The following is a 10,951-nucleotide window of genomic DNA, read 5'->3' as shown; positions in this document are numbered from 1 at the left end:
CAGCGGAAATAAAGGATAGCAGGCAGAATGGAGAAATGAAATGAAAGAGGTGAGGGGACAGGAAGACAGGATAGGGGGAGAAGTAATATGTACAAACTATTTACACAATAAGAAATGTGTCAAGGTTGTGCGCGTGATTAGTTCATTTTAGAGGAATTCAATCACACATGCGCGCAGCACTGTGTTGGTTACAACTGGAGTGGGGCGTCCAGTTATTAATCGTTCAAGGTAGAACTCGCGGAGCGTTCGGTCACTGCGTGTAACTACCTGACGGAGAACAGACGAGACGTCAAGCCCGTGTGTTCAGGGAATGCACAGAGGCTAACCAAAGTTCGCTCACGAGTGCGCGCACTGCCCTGCGGCCACAATAGCGTCTTGATGGAGTCTGGTAGTATGCCTTGCGCCCTATAGGCCGCGAGCATATAGCGACGAGCATCGGCGAACGCTGCACAGTGAAGGAGCAGGTGTTCTAGTGTTTCCACTGCACCGCATCCGTCACACACATCACTCGTCGCGATTCCGTGACACGCCTGTCGTTCCCCGGGCCACACGCAGCCAATGCGCGCGCGGAGGGTCACTGCACGTTGTGACCGTGTAAGTGCTCGACAGCCGGTGACACTGTCGATGCGCTCACCTCCTGCGATGCGTGGGTCGGGATGCTGCTTTCGGAGATGGTCATGGATCGCCGCACGCACGTCCTCCAGCGCAAGGGGCAGATCGCTGGCAGGTAGTTGGTGTGCAGCGGTCGCGAGGTCGTCAGCTTCTTCGTTGCCTGCGATGCCGCAGTGACCGGGCACCCACTGTGCAAGCACGGCACAACCTCTCTGCGCGAGCGAATTTCCCGCACTAGTGGGGTACCGCGGACGTTATATTGCAGGCGGCTGAGGGCGGCGCCGCAGTCGCACAGCAGAGCACTCCTGGGCGGCGGAGGGCCGAGGGTGAGCAGCAGGTCCAGCCCGAGCCGGATCCCCATCAACTCCGCCGTGGTGGAGGAGCCCGGGAATGCTGCGTGCTGCTGGCTGTGCAGTTGCAGGGCTGGGATAGTGGCCGCCGCAGCAAGGGAGCAGCTGTCACAGGGTCACTGAGCAGTCGGTGTACATGAGGAGATGGTCCGGGAGCTCCTCGTGTATGACGGCTCTGGCCAGCTGCTGCACAGCACAGAAGGGTGTGGTTCGCTTTCCCGCAATGCCGACGATCTCTCGCTGTACCTCCGAGGCAGCAGGCCAGGGCGCGCAGGAGCCGTAGGGGGTGGGCCTTGTGTCAATTTTTCATACTCGAGCAGCGCCGCGCCGCGCCCAGCGCATACGCTGCAGCAGCGAGCCGCCGTCCGGTGCGCGGTGAAGGCGGTCGATGTGATTCAGTGCCCTGCGCGCTGCTTGGAGCTCAAGGGGCCACGCTCCTGCCTCGGCCAACGTTGCGGCGCACTGCGAGTTTTTGGGCAGGCCTAGGCACACGCGCAGTGACTTGCGGTGCTGAAGCTCGAGCTTCTTCCAGCACGGCTTGCGCACCGTGACGAGCGGCAGCGCATAGAGCACCGCCCCCAAAGCTGCGGCATTGCATAGACGCAGCGCGGCTTGCTGGGAGATGCCCTGGCCTCGAGCGATGTGATTCTGCACGGCGGCGGTGATCCTCTTCATCTGCAGACAAGCCTAGGTCGCCGCGGGGCAGAAGGAAAGGCGCCAGTCGATGTCCAGGCCAAGGTACCGCACCGATTTACGCCAAGGAATCGGAGTCCCGTCCAGTGACAGTGGCGCAAGGTGCGCGCGCGAGCGCGAAACGCAAGCCATGGCCACCGGTTTTTCCGCGCTCAGCGACAGACCAAGGCCGCCCAAGCTGGCATCGATTGCGGTCAGGGCTCCCTGAAGGCACCCCCGCACTCGGAACGCCTCGCCCGGAGGTCCCCGGCACCACAGAGCTATGTCGCCGGCATATATGGACATGTACACATGGTGTCGGCCACTCCTGGAGAGATAGGTCGGCACCACCTACATGGCCACATTAAACAGAAATGGTGATAGGACAGAGCCCTGCGGCACGCCCATGTAGACCGGGCGAGGCTTGGAGAGCTTACACCCTACTCGTACGCGCATGGTGCGCCCGATCAGGAAGCCATGAACGTATCGCAAAAGGCGCCCGCTCACACCAACCCCCTTAAGCACCGCGAGAATTGGTGCGCGGTGAACGTTGTCAAAAGCGCCCGATACGTCCAGTAGTAGCAGCAGCGCAACCTGGCCTGAAGCCCTGGCATGCTCCAGCGCTCTTACAACGTCCGATATAGAATCAGCCGTGCACCGTACCCACGGAAACCCGTCTGCCGCTTGTCAAACAAATCAGCCTCGCAGCCCGCTCGTTCAGACGCTGCAACGCCATGAGCTTACCTGCCGCCAATGTTAATGCCACTCGCCGGTATCCGCCCAGCTCCGTAGGTGGGCGCCCTCCCTTTCGGATGGGACAAACGACCCGGTTCGCCAATCCTCCGGTAGCTCCCCGCGTTCCCACACCAGGTTGATCTGCTGCAGGAGGATCTGTCGTTGCTGCGCATCCAGGTTTCGCAGCATCTGGTATGTCACCCCGTCCGGTCCGGGCGCCGAGCGGCGGCAGCGCTGCAGCGCATTGTTCAGTTACGCCGCGGTGAACGGCGCATCATATGGACTTTCCGAGACGACGGGCGAGGGACTGGCGTCGTTTCTGGGGCTCTCAGGAGCAGCTATGTTAGCTGCGTTTGCGGGGCTGGGCGGCGCGAATCTATCGGCAAACCGCTCTGCCAACTGTTCAAAGCTGAGCCCGCTGGAAATTTCGAGGGCGACCAGCGGTTGACGGTTCGCCTGTCGTTCAGTGATGCGCCGCTGGGTGTCAAACAGCCTCTACGAGCTGACATCTTCCTCCATCCTTTGGCATAGTGAAGCCCACTGCCGGCGGTATAGCTGGTTGGCGTGGCGGCACGCTGCCGCGTCCAAGCGGTTGTAAACAGTCCAGTCGGCGGCTCTGTAAGCCCGTCGCGCCTGTCGCTCTGCGCGATGCCCCTTCTCGCGCAGATTGAGCAGCTTCATATCAGGTGTGGGCTGCCCTGCCCTTACCTCTGCTCGTTGGGTGGCTGCGAAAGCGCTTCGGACTAGGCTTGAAAAGAAATCTGCGCCAGTGGCCGCCGCCTCGACGACCGCCCGCCTGAACCCACTCCAGTTGGTAATAGAGCAGGCACGTTTGGGGCGCGCCTCCAACGCAGTGGGTTCGGTTAGGATGGAGTAATGATCCGAGCCCCAGAGAGATGGTCATCATCATCATCAGCCTTACTACACCCACTGTAGGGCAAATGCCTCTCCCATGTCTCTCCAATTAACCCTATCCTTTGCCAGCTGCATTCACCCTTTGCCTGCAAACTTCTTAATCTCATCCGCTTACCTAACCTTCTTCCGCCCCCTGCTCCGCTCACTTTCTCTTGGAATCCACTTCGTTATCCCTTAAGGACCAGCGGTTATCTTGCCTTCGCATTTCATGCCCTGTCCAAGCCCATTTCTTTCTCTTGATTTCGACTAGGATGTCGTTTACCCGCGTTTGTTCCCTCACCCACTCTGCCCGCTTCCGATCTCTTAATGTTACACCTATCATTTTCCTCTCCATGGCTCGCTGCGTTGTCCTTAACTTAAGCTGAACTCTTTTCGTTAGCCTCCACGTTTCTGCCTCGTAGGTGAGTACCGGTAAGATTATGCTGTTGTACACTTTCCTCTTGAGGGAAATTGGTAAACTGCCACTCATGATCTGCGAGAATTTGCCATATGCGCTCCACCCCATTCTCATCCTTCTAGTTATTTCCCTCTCATGATTCGGATAAGCTGCCACTACCTGCCCTAAGTAGACGTATTCCGTCACAATTTCTAGGGTCTCGCTGCCAATTGTGAACTGTTGTTCCCTTGCTAGGCTGTTGAACATTACCTTAGTTTTCTGCATGTTAATTTTTAGACCCATCAATCTGCTCTGCCTGTCTAACTCATTGATCATGATTTGCAGTTCACCTCCTGAGTGACTCAGCAAGGCAATGTCATCAGCAAATCGCAGATTATTTAAGTATTCTTCATTTATTCTTATTCCCAACTGTTCCCAATTCAGGCCTCGAAATACCTCCTGTAAACATGCGGTGAACAGCATTGGCGAGATCGTGTCTCCTTGCTTGACGCCCTTCCTTATTGGAATTTTATTGCTGACTTTATGGAGGACTATAGTAGCTGTGCAGTTGCTATATATATCTTCCAGTATTTTGACATAAGGCTCTTCTACCCCTGATTACGCAATGCCTGTATGACTGCTGAGGTTTCCACTGAGTCGAATGCTTTCTCGTAATCAATGAAAGCTATATATAGAGGTTGGTTATATTCTGCGCATTTCTCTATCACCTGATTGATAGTGTGAATATGATCTATTGTGGAATATCCTTTACGAAAGCCTGCCTGATCATTTGGTTGATTAAAGTCTAACGTTGCCCTGACTCTATTAGCGATTACCTTAGTAAATACTTTGTAGGCAACGGATAGTAAGCTGATCGGCCTGTAATTTTTCAAGTCTTTGGCGTCTCCTTTCTGAAGAATTAAGATAATGTTTGCATTCTTCCAAGCTTCTGGCCCAGTCGAGGTCATAAGGCATTGCGTATACAGTGTGGCTAGTTTTTCTAGCAGGATGTCCCCTCCATCGTTCAACAGATCTGCTGTTACCTGATCTTCCCCAGCTGTTTTTCCCCTTTTCATTGCTTCTAAGGCTTTCTTTACTTCATCTTTCGTTACTGGCGGGATGACGCATTGCTGTGCACTGCTGTCTTTCTCATTAACGCTCTGATTACATTGGCTACTGTACACGTCTGTGTAGAACTCTTCGGCTACGTTAACTATATCATCCATATTGCTAATGACATTGCCCTGCTTGTCTCTTAATGCATACATCTGGTTTTTACCTATGCCTAGTTTCCTCTTCACTGTTTTTAGGCTACCTCCGTTCTGTATAGCATGCTCGATTCTCTCCATATTAAACTTCGTTATGTCGGCTACCTTGCGCTTATTTATTAACTTTGATAGCTCTGTTAGTTTTATTCTATCGGTAGGGTTAGATGCCCTCATGTTTTGGCTCTTCTTAATCAGGTATTTCGTCACCTGAGATAGCTTCCCGGTATCCTTTCGAACTGTCCTACCGCCTACTTCTACTGCGCACTCCGTAATTATTGATGTCAGATTATTGTGCATTGAATGAACATCAAGATCATCTTCCTCAGTTAAAGCCGAATATCTGCTTTGCAGCGCTATCCTGAACTCCTTTGCTTTCCCTCTTACGGCTAACTCGTTAATGGTCTTCTTCTTCAATAGCTTCTTCCGTTCCCTCTTCAAGTCTAAGCTAATTCTAGACCTTACCATTCTGTGGTCACTACAACGCACCTTTCCGAGGACGGCCACATCCTGAATGATGCCAGGTTTAGCGCATAGTATGAAGTCTATTTCATTTTTAATCTCACCATTGGGGCTCTTCCAGGTCCACTTCCTGTTTTCTCGTTTGCAGAAGAAGGTATTCATGATCCGTAAATTATTTATATCCGCGAATTCGACTAATATCTCTCCCATGCTATTTCTAGAGCCTATCCCATAGTCACCTTCCGCGTGGTCGTCAACCTGCTTCTTGCCCACCTTCGCATTGAAGTCGCCGATCAGCACAGTGTACTGCGATTTTACTTTACTCATTGCCGATTCTACGTCCTCATAGAAACTTTCAAGGGTCTGGTCATCATGGCTGGATGTGGGTGCGTAGGCCTGCACCACTTTCAGCTTGTACCTCCTATTCAGCCTAATTACTATAGCTGCTACCCTATCGTTAATACTGTAGAGCTCCTCTACGTTGCCAGCTATATCCTTATTAATGAGGAATCCCACACCTAGTTCTCGTCTATCCTCTAACCCGCGATGGCACAGTATGTGTCCGTCTTTAGCACTGTATACGCCTCACCTGTCCTCCTAACTTCGCTAAGCCCTATCACATCCCATTTAATTCCCGCTAGTTCCTCAAACAGCACTGCTAGGCAAGCCTCACTAGCTAAAGTTTAGCGTTAAACGTTGCCAGGTTCAGATTCCAATGGCGGCCTGTCCGAAGCGAGAGATTCTTAGCACCCTCCGCTGCGTCACAGGTCTGACCTGTGCCGCCGTGGTCAGTTGCTCTGCAGCCGCTGGGGACAGAGGGCCGAGGGTTAATTGGTTTGATCATGGAAGGTTGCGGCCAAGTTCTGCACCAGGGTGGCCAAATCCTGCTCTGGTGAGAGAGTGCGTTGTCGGTTCTGGTCACCGAGATCAGGCCGCACTCCAGGCCTGGTTATGCAATTCCATCGACACGCGGATTTTTTTTTAAACACGGTGGAGAATTGCGCGGCACCAGGATTTGAACCCCGGTCCTCTTCCACAGAAGGCGGATGTTCTACTTCTACGCCATCGGTGCTGCATCGGAGCTGAGAGATGGTGATCGGCGCCATGTCGCCTCGATGCCTCTGGATGCGAAGGCAACGTCGATGCAGGAGCCGGTTGTTCCGCGTCGTCGAAAGGTGGGATCGCCGGTGCTCAAGGGGATGAGTCCCAGCTGCGTTGCTGCGTCGTGCAGGTCGTCTCCACGCCCGGAGTGGCGCGCACTGCCGCACGCACTATGGTTGGCGTTAAAATCACCACAGATAATTTGGCGCGGGGCACAGGACGAAGACACAGCACGAAAACACAGCGCGTTCCTCGCGACAGCTCGACGCACATAAACACTGGCCACCGACGCGGCAAAACCACCGACGCGCACTGTCACCACCACGCACTCCTGGGCGTCAGATGTCGGCGCCGCCGAGCCGACGAGGGTGTGCTGGACGTCCTGCCGCACGTATATCGTGCACCTTGATTTCCCGGGGCGATGAGATGTGACACAACAGGGCACTGCGGCACAGGTGGGTTCCTCGCACGTGGTGGCTGTGTGGTAGCCAATGTAGCCAGGTAGCCGCATCTGGGGGTCCCCGTCATGTGAACGTACGTACGTCTCCTGCAGCGCGATAACTTCCGCGCAATTATGTGCGATGCGAACTCGCATTTCGGCGTACCGCGCTGCAAGTGAGCGCACGTTCTACTGCAGGATGGATGGTATGCGGGAGGGAGTCCGGCGTCTAGCCATCATGCTGGCTTATCTGTGCGGGAGCACCCGCTGCTTCTAAGCAAGCCCGGTGTCCATCGGTGCCCTCCGGGAAAAGTGCGCTGAGGGCGCGCAACGCCAGCTTTAGGCGCGCGATCTCCGCCTCCCGTGCGTCAGGAGGCTGGCCATGAGAAGCGGCCGCAGGCTCGGGCTGTGCTGTACGGGACGCCGGGTAAGCGGATCGCCGCTGCCGCTGCCGGCGCTGCCGTTGCTTCGGTGACTGCTGCGGCAGGGGTGTTCCCCTGACGACCTGCGCATAAGAAAGCGCGCGCGGCGTCTGTTGTGGTTGCTGGGCTGGGGCCGCTGTCTCAGCCTGTACGACGGCTCTGACAACCCGCCTGGACATCGGGGCCATGGATGTGGCCATTAAAGTGGCCATGTGACGCTCTTGCTTCCAGTGCGGGTACGCTGGGTCAATGGCTGCATGCCGCCCCCCGCAGTTAATGCAGCGGGGCTTGCTCGCGCAGGTACCAGGCTCGTGCGGCCCGCCGCAGCGCGTGCATCGGGCAGGAGCACGACACACCTCAGTGGCATGCCGCAGGCTGGCGCACTTGGCACACTGGAGCGGCCGGGGACGGGAAGGGCGGACCGCGAGCCTGAGTTTGAAGTTGGCGATGAACGCCGGGGATGTCGGCAACGCAAAACGGAGAGCGAGTGTGCTGCCCGACAGTGTCGTCGACACCATCGGTACCGTTGACTCCGTAGCCGCTAGCAGTTCCTCCGCCGTCGTGCGCCCGTCCACACCGATAACCAGGCCGGAGTTTTGATTCCGAGGAGGAGGCTCCTTGGCGCAGACCGGCACGCAGCAGATGACGGCTGTGGCTAGCAGGGCCTGGAGAGCATTGCTGCTCCCCGCGTCCACTGCCACCACATTCCGCCGCATGTTTATCCGAACGGCGAGGACGGCCGGGCGGCCGTCCTCGCCCCAGCCCCGTTCCAAGCCCCGTTCCAAGGTGAAGGCGGTGCCCCGGTTCGCCGGCTGAAACAGCACCGTCCCCACCAGGCTGGACGGGACCTCCACGGCAGCCGCGGCTCCAGCAGCTCTCCGACACCGCTGAGCCTTGGCAGTGATAATGCGCCACGGGACCAGGATGGCCCCAGCATCAGCGTCGCCGCTGTCTGTGGCGCATTGCTGCGGCGCGCCGCGGAGTTGGGCGCGCTCGCTGCCAGCAGACGAAGCCCCAGCCGCAGCCTGGTCTCGTGCGGCGGGATTTGGTGAGGTTGCACCCGGTTTTCTTCCGGACGCCGTCGCCCCAGCAGCAACAGCATCAGCAGCAGGCTGGAGGTGGGCTTCATGGGGCTCGGGCTGGGAAGGCCCTGCTCCTTCGAGTGTGGAGGGAGAGGGAACCGTCAGAGGGACAGTGACGGTGGGGGGGGGGGGGCTTCGGGCTTCCCGCTTGGTCACCGCGATGTCCCTTTTGGTTTCCGAGTCCCTTTCCTCCTCGGACCCCGTTGAGCGTCGCCGTTTCCGGAGAGCAGACTCGTCCATTGGGGTGCACATGCTCTCCTCGGCTGCAGGTGTACGCGGTGAGCCCGCAACAGCACCTTCAGGGGGAGAGGGCATCACAGCCGGTTCCCCAGGTGTAGCAATGGCGGCAAGAAGCGCAGGGGGGGCCAGAGGCGGGAAGGGAGCCGCCATGGAGTTCTGCGTCTGGTGAGCGAGCGCCATCGCGTCCCTCAAGGATAGAACGCGTGGGTCCACCGGCGACACGTCCAAGGTGCCGATGACGGACTCGAGGTTCTCCGAGGTGGTGATGAGCGCCACCGTCAGGCACCTCATCGTGTGCCGCAGATCAGCGATCTCGGAGTGCATTCGCCGAATGGTGCTGGACGACCTTGTTCTGGATGGCGTTCGTCTCCGTGATCGTGAGCGTCAGCGGCCTGCCCTGCGTTGCTCATTGTCACCGCCGAACACAGGCCTTCGCTTGTTCACGGTGTCTGTGGCATCCATGGGGAGACCCCGCAACGCCGCGAAGCCTTAGCCTTCAGTCAATTTACAATTTGCATTTTTGAAGAAAGGAAATGACGCAGTAACTTCCTCAAATGTCTGGGTAGACACTCGAACTGCGCCGTAAGGGAAGGGATAAAGGAGGAGCTAAGAAAGGAAGAAAGAGGTGCGTAGTGGAGGGCTCCGGAATAATTTCAATCATCTGGGGGTCTATAATGTCTACTCCCATAGCACAGCAACCTGGCGCGTTTGCGGTCCGGCTCTATCAAAACGCTGCCTCACCCGACTGGATTGATCGCGTGTACTCTCGCGCAGCAGTCGAGTGTCCTTATTACTGAAGGGCCGAAGCTTCCTGCACTTTGTTTACTGCGAAATTCTTCGTCACCGTCGCCGCATATTCGCACTGTAAAAAAAATTGTAGGACGCGTAAGCTTCGCCTTCAAGAGTGAAACGCGACAGCGTGTTGCAGCACTGCCAGCGAGTCCACGGAACGCCATCGCCCGTTCGGCGCGACGCCTTGCCCGTTAGACAAACCGCTCTGCTACATACGGTGAAACGGACGCGCGGAGCGGCAAACCACGTAAATACGATGCCAGCAGCCTTGCTGAAACGCGCGGGACTCAAGTCGCAGTCTTATTTGGTCGGCACATTGTTCTCCAGAAACCCGACGCCACGATTGCCAACATAGCTTCCGCGCTGAACCAACGTTCACCAAGCCGCAAGCTTCGTGGTGAACGCGCTTCGGATGTGCGCTGCGTTTTTAGCAGCTCACACGTGATTCCTGCGTGCCCGCAGGGACCCACTGCGCCCAAACTAGAGATATGTCAGACGCGTCACTTCCTTTCCTTAAAGATCAATTTATATTTCATTTTGCTTTCCTTACGGCGAGGTTCGCGTGTCCACAGAGACATGCTACACAGGGCCCACTTCTTTTCCTTAAAACCAATTTTGCCCCGCCGCGGTGGCTCAGTGGTTAGAGCGCTCGACTACTGATCCGGAGTTCCCGGGTTCGAACCCGACCGCGGCGGCTGCGTTTTTATGGAGGAAAAACGCTAAGGCGCCCGTGTGCTGTGCGATGTCAATGCACGCTAAAGATCCCCAGGTAGTCGAAATTATTCCGGAGCCCTCCCCTACGGCACCTCTTCTTCCTTTCTTCTTTCACTCCCTCCTTTTTTCCTTCCCTTACGGCGCGATTCAGGTGTCCAACGATATATGAGACAGATACTGCGCCATTTCCTTTCCCCTAAAAACCAATTATTATTATTATTATTATTATTATTATTTCATTTTCCTTCCCTTGCGACGCGGTCCGGGTTGTCCACCGAAATATGCAACAGGCGTCCCTTCCATTCCTTGCGCTGCCGTCGCTAGCTATCTGTTGGGGTAATGACATACATTGCGAGGAGGAGGACGAGATTTTTCGCTCACGGCTGACACCGGCGACACAGGCTTTTTGTCACGTTGACATTGTGTCTGCATCTGACATCCTCACATTCACTTTCTGTTCTTTAGACATGTGGATTGCTGCTTAATACCAGTTGAATTAAGGAGCAACAAACCTACTGCGAAAGTCATCAACCGCTACGTGAGAGAAATAATCCTGAGCTAATCGTGAGAAGGCTGTATTCATTCCTTGAAAACTGCATTCTTGCAAATCCGTGAACCTGAATGTCCACAAAGCATGTAGCAAATCTAGGTGGTTCGCCACGAATGAAAGCAGTATTTCTTTATTTGCTAATTTTGGTGCCGAGAACAAGACGCGAGATGCCATCTGCCCCTGCGTGACTTGTGTTCATCCAACAAAAATGGCTCGAAACTTAA

General features: G+C 55.8%; 1 non-coding gene across 1 annotated transcript; it reads left to right on the top strand.

Moving 5' to 3' along the window:
* The first annotated feature begins 10,085 nt into the window (after window positions 1-10,085).
* On the top strand, window positions 10,086-10,157 carry TRNAS-ACU (transfer RNA serine (anticodon ACU)). The gene has a single exon. It is a non-coding gene; the product is annotated as a tRNA-Ser (tRNA).
* Window positions 10,158-10,951: the final 794 nt, after the last annotated feature.

The sequence above is a fragment of the Amblyomma americanum genome, chromosome 2, assembly GCF_052857255.1.
Source record: "Amblyomma americanum isolate KBUSLIRL-KWMA chromosome 2, ASM5285725v1, whole genome shotgun sequence".
Lineage (NCBI taxonomy): Eukaryota > Metazoa > Arthropoda > Arachnida > Ixodida > Ixodidae > Amblyomma > Amblyomma americanum.
This window is presented reverse-complemented; position numbering and strand designations above follow the sequence as displayed.